This window comes from Lagopus muta, chromosome 13, assembly GCF_023343835.1.
Source record: "Lagopus muta isolate bLagMut1 chromosome 13, bLagMut1 primary, whole genome shotgun sequence".
Taxonomy (NCBI): Eukaryota; Metazoa; Chordata; class Aves; order Galliformes; family Phasianidae; genus Lagopus; species Lagopus muta.
This window is the reverse complement of record NC_064445.1, coordinates 3,446,821-3,452,835: the sequence shown is the minus strand read 5'-3', so window position 1 is coordinate 3,452,835 and position 6,015 is coordinate 3,446,821.

The following is a 6,015-nucleotide window of genomic DNA, read 5'->3' as shown; positions in this document are numbered from 1 at the left end:
TGTTTGATAGGAAGCATCTCTGTTTCCTCTGTGACCTCAGGTTGTGAGGTCTGTACCTCTGCCCTCTGTACCAATGCCAAAGCAGCACCTCTCCCTCCTCAGGGAGAATGGGGCAGGCTGGGGGACTTGGAGTGGCAAGGGAATGGCAATGACAGCTCAGGACTCAGGGCTCATCCAGGAAAGACCAGCCCTGCTCACACCATATTAGAGCATCCCAGCTGCCAAGGGCACTCCTGCTCCATGCAGCTGCAGAGGCTGCTGTGAGTATTTAATTGATTGCATCATTCAAATGGGGTCACCCAGCTTGTGTCAAAGCCTGGAGTGGGGAATTTAAGAGCCTGCCTAGAGCAGGGCAGCTAATTGCAGGGGCTGACCCCTTGTAAAGCAGCGGGCCCCGTGCACATCACTCTGTGCCCCTTGTTCCTGCTCAGCTAAGCTGAACAAGAGGCAGCAGCCCCCACCTGGCCATGCTTCAGGCTGCCTCTCACGGTGAGGATGAGTCCTTGGAAGATTTTTTCATTCCCACTCTCAGGGTGGGGCTGTGGCTGGGTTTGGACAGCATGGGCAGTGCTGGGGGGAAAGTGGACTGCAATCACCCTCCCATGCTCTTGCCCCTCTGCCAGCTTTGCTCAATTATGGGAAATCCTTTAAGCTTTTGCATTAGTGCTGTATTTAGGTCTCAACTGTATTAAGACTTGGTACAGGGGAAGCAGAGTCAGATTTCTCACTTAATATAGAATGTTTTAAAGGTGTTTGTCATTATGGCCCCACTGCTGCCAGCCCGGTGGCTGGGGCACAGTGGGTACTGCAGGAGGGGAAGGTGCTTGCTGCCTCCTCGGCTGACTGTGTCTGGCTCTGGCAGAGCCAGCCTTCCTCTCTCCCTCCCTTCTGCAAGGCTGGCGGGCTGGCAGGAGGCCCATCCTGCTGGCAATAAATGTGTCATCAGGATGCAAGCAGAGATAATGAGTCACGAACACCCACCACTAGGCAGCCCAGTCCTGGCACAGGGCTGCAAGGCAGGAGCAGAGGGAACAGGGCTGCTCCAGCCCACACTGCTTCTTCCAACCTTTGTGCTGCGGTGATCAGGCAGGAAGGATTTCCTCTTTGCAGCATTATAGATCTGCACCACGACGACACAAAACGAGGGCCTGCTGTGAGGCTCCTGGCAGTGCTGTCCTGGGGCTGGGGAGGCAGCTCTACTTCCCTTGTGCAGTGTGGAGACGTGGCAGCTCCCCAGTATCCTTCCTGCAGGTGCCACCTCAGCCCTACCTGCTGTGAGTAGACAGCTAGGCAAGGATGGGACCATGTGTCCCACATGTGCAAGTGGCTGGGTCAGCTCAGGGCATGATGGCAGCAGCAGCAGAAGCCTCCCAGGCTCCCATGCTCACTAGGCTGGGCTTTTTTGCAAGAAGAGCAGGCGACAAGTTGTGCCTGCAAAAGCAACCTCAGCATGCTCCCAAAACTTCCCCAGACTCCTCAGAGATGGACCAAGCCCAGGGCAGAGAAGCTTTGATGGAAGCTTGATGGAAGCTTTGGTTTTCCATCCACTTAGGAGGCACACAGGGACAAACTCCCTTCACCCCATCTCACTGACCACCAACTTCAGCCAGGTTGCAGAGTTTGGGCAACAAGGCATGGGTGGATAATGGCACCAAACTCAAAGCAAAGCTGCTAACTGCCTTTTATCCGCCTCTAATCACTACTGGAGCTGCTGCCGCTCTTGGTGTGATGTCCATTCCCACTGGCTGCAAAGTACTGGATAATAGAGGATAATTTTCTTCCCAGGGAACATGCAAGAATTTATGTCAAACAGGTGTAATGTGCAAAGAACTCATGTTTAAATAATCAGAGCATGGTGGCAGAGCAAGGTATGAAGTCATGAGACAGAGAGATTAGAAAACCTTCACAGAAAAAAAATAAAAAGAGAGAGAGGGACTTGCAAAATTTTAAGAGAATGAGGAAGAATTTAACATGGGATTAACTGGGGAAAAAAAATAGGGAAATGAAAAGCAGGAGATAAGAGTTGGCGATGAGGCAGGTGCCACATCAAGGAGAGCTTTCAGTCCATGGACAAGGATGAGCCTCAGTGCTCTCCCTCAACATCTCAGATCTGCATCCCCAAACCACTTGGGGCACAGGGCTGGACTAGCAGATGGACCCCACTGGGACAAGGGAAATGCGAGTGTTTTGGGGCAGGAGTGGGGGCTCAGACTCAGCAGGGACAGGGGTTCAAGATCTGCACCTGCTTCCAGGTCTGCTGCAACACCAGGCAGAGACAAGAGCATCCTTTCCCTGGTGCCTGGGCTCACCTGGGGGCTGCCTACACACTGCCCATGGGCCCCTGGCCACAGCTGTTTTCCTACAGGGCTTTGTGTGTCCACCTGCAGGGCCAGACAGGGTCAGACTGCTGGCTTTTATCCCCAAAATGAACCTGAGCAAGTTCACAAAGCACAGAACACAAGACTCATGACCATGGGTGATTACCACAGAGACCCAGCGAGCCCTCAGCTGCACAGCTTTTCCCATTGAGCCTATTGATGGTCCCTGCTGCTCTTCAGCCCTGGCTGACAAATATTAACTCCATTTTTTAAGTCAAGAAATGAGTTGTTTTGCAACTCCATCCCATTTGAATTCTCCAATGAGGCTTCAAGGAGCTTCCTCGTTTTTGAGCCCAGGGCTCCAGGCCAGGCTCTTGATAGCAGCAGGGCTCTGAGGCCAGGGCTCCCAACCCCACGCCTGGTGCCACCAGCTCTCCAGCAATTGCTGTCAAGGCATTGTACAGCTCCTGGATGTTGCCTGGCTTGTCTCCAGGCAGGCAGGTGCAGCTTCCAGGGGAGCTGACAGTTTTGGCAAGGAGGAGCTCTGCGCCATCGCCCTCCCATGGCAGGAAGGCTGATAAAATGTCTCATAATGAGATTGCCGTGTTCTCACTTTGCAGGCAGTTTTGTTAGCTTTTGCAAATGCAGTCTGGGGAGAATCTCTGTCTGTCCAGACATTGCTTGCAGCTCTGCCAATACACTTAGAATTGTAGAATCATATTAGCCTGCATTGGAAGGGACCCACAAGGATTATCTAGCCCCATGTCTGGCCCCACAAAGGCCACCCAAAATTCAAGCCCCACATCTGAGAGCATTGTGCAAACACTTCTCAAATTCCAGCAACTCAGTGCCACCACCACTTCCTTTGGGAGCCTGTTCCACGTCTGACCATCCTCTCACCAAAGAATACCCAACCTGAACCTCCTCCCTCTCTTGGGATTGCATGAAGAAGAAATGCTGCTTCTTCACGAGGACGGGAGGATGGGAAAGAAGAGCTTACATCCCAGCCTCCGCCCTCCAGAGAGCCACACGCAGTGTGCTGACCCAGAGACATGCACAAGAACTCTCTGCTCACTCTGTTGCACGTGCACATCCTCAGCTGTGGCTGCAAAAAGTGGTGAGTGTGAAGAAGAGTGCACAGGGATGGGGCATGGCACGCAGTGCTTTCACAGATCCCCATTTGGGGTGAATTTTAGGTTTTATTCTCCCCCTGAAATGGGAATAAACTGGAGAGTATCACTCTAATTGATTGTTAGCTGCTTCATTCTGCTATTGCATTTCATGCACAAGTTTGCACACTGCTGCAGCATTTGAATTGTAATTGCTGAGGGAATATGATTAAAAAGGGAAACCCGTGGAATTTTGAAAGAACTCTTCTCTTAGGTGTCAGTTTTAAATTGCCTTATTTTCACAAGTCTTCAGTATATCTTGACAGCATGTTTACCTTCCTCCACCTTTCTTTTCAGTTAGGGTTTAAAACAACAGGTTTGGTTTATTTGTTCGTTGTTACCTTCAGGCTTTTGAGCCTTAGAGAGGCGTATTTTCAGCTTTACTCCATGACAGCACTGGCTGGAAGCCTCTATGTATGCAGAAAGAGAGAGGCTGTCACATGCGTTGGTGATTTGCCATGGGAAAGTTTGAGGCCATTTCCATCCCATCAGGTTTGGGGACGTTGGTGGAAGCTGGTGTCATTGAGAGCGAGCTGTGCTGGTATCACAAGATATGTGAGGTTCTGGGGAGGTGAGCAGCACTGGGATTGTCCTCCCCAGAAATTCCAGTTACCTTCTTGTACCAGCTGTAACTCAGTGCATCCCCAGAATCAGTAACTGCTTCGGAGGAATCTTTTTAGGTGCAAGCAAAGTAATAGGCTTGAGCACCCCAGCAGAAACAAGAAATTTCAGAGAAAAGTCCTCAGAACTTGCCTCTGAGTCATCTCCACGTTGGCAGGAGAAACTGGCAAAGAACAAAAGTGTCTCTGCAGGTAGTGCTGCTGCGAAGGCCCAGAATTAAGAGGCTCAGCCAGGTGAACACCTCCAGCCCCCAAGACACCTCACTGCACTCTGAAGGAGCTGAAACAGAAAGCTGTTTTTGTGATTACGGGGTTGGTGAAGAAATAACATAAAATGTCTTAAGCTTGTCTATATTCACACATACTATGTACTCGGCTAGTGTGTAACTTAGGTGAAATCCTGGCCATCTCTGCTGGAGCAGCCTCCACTCAGTCACCTGCTGCAGACTCGCTGGCAATGGCCTGCTGCAGAGCTTGGGCAGAGGCAATGAGTCACAGCCACCTCTGCTCGGTAACTGCAGCCTGCAGAGGCAGCAGCAGCAGTCGGTGCACTGCTCACGCTTTGTCTGGTGAGGAAGTAGCTGTACCCCTACCAGCAGAGCTGCTCCCTCCCTCCAGAGCCTGGGCTGCTCCTCTCTGGGCTTCAGGACAGGGCAGGGCTCTTCAGCACTGCACAGGAGCCGCCTCTCACCTTCGTGAGATGGGGATTGCAATTAGTCCTGGCCCTTTGCTTGTGCCATCTGTCTGCTCCCCGAACATCCCTGCAGGATCTGTGTCTTAGCAGGTTAATTTAATAACTGCCTGCTTTATTGTTGCTGGCCGCGGGCACGGCACGGAGCAGCTGAGTACATCAACAGCACAGACCAGGAATCAAACGCTGCCCAGATGCTCATTTAGGAGGTTTGTTTTGCCGAGGGAGCACAAACCCTCCCATGGGATGAGCACTGCATCGTTCTCCTTGGCAAGAGATGGGTAAACAGCAATGGAGATGAAACCAGGTCACAGACCCAGGGCGTGCTACACCTCAGAGGTACGGCGAGGTGAGGACAGCATGGGGGCAGCTGAAAGGTGTTGTTGGCTGGAGGTGAGCGCGTGGCACGGGGCTTGGCCATTGACAGAAGCAGCAGCCGTTCCCATCTGGAGCATCAGCAGCAATTTCTGTGGCTGCAGACCACGGCAGCACACAGCCCAGTGAGACAGCCGTGTGCTGATGTAGGGAACGACTGCCCTGTGACCTCCACCTCCTGCACAGACACCATAAAGCACCAAGTGCTGGGAGCTGGGAAGGAAATCTGACAGACCCCAAACTGATCTCCATTAACAGGACCTGCAGGAAGAACCCAAGCCGTGCCGGCCGTCGCTTTGTGCCGGCCGCTTTGTGCCGCCCAGCTGCGCTCTTTGCCCCCAGCCCCGCTTCCTGCTCATTCCTCCACCCATCGCACAAAGGCCCGGCAGCGCCACAAAGCCGCGCGCACAAGGAACCAAAGCGGCCGTGTAATCTCATTATTGTAACCCTCATCCTCCCTTTCCCCTTTTCTCCCTCCCCCATTTGTCGCCGATTAGAACCGGCCGGCAGCTTTCAGCCGGTGAACAAATAACGCTATTTATGCACACGGCCGGGCTGCCTCCCGGGCTGGGCGCGAAGCTCCCCCGCTGACCCCCGGCGCCCGCAGCCCAGCGGGAGCCGCAGCCGAGCACAGAACGCAGCGCCCCAGGCCGAAAACCTCCGCGCTGCGGCCGAGGGGCGGCGCGGCGCCACAGCGACCGCGCGCGCGGCCCCGGGCGGCCCCGCCCACGAGGCGAAGCCCGGCCCCGAGCGCCCCGCCGCCATCTTGGGGCGGTGCCGCGGTGCCGCACGCGAAGCGGTCCCCCGGGCGGAGAGCGAGGCGCCTCGGTGCCGCACCCAAA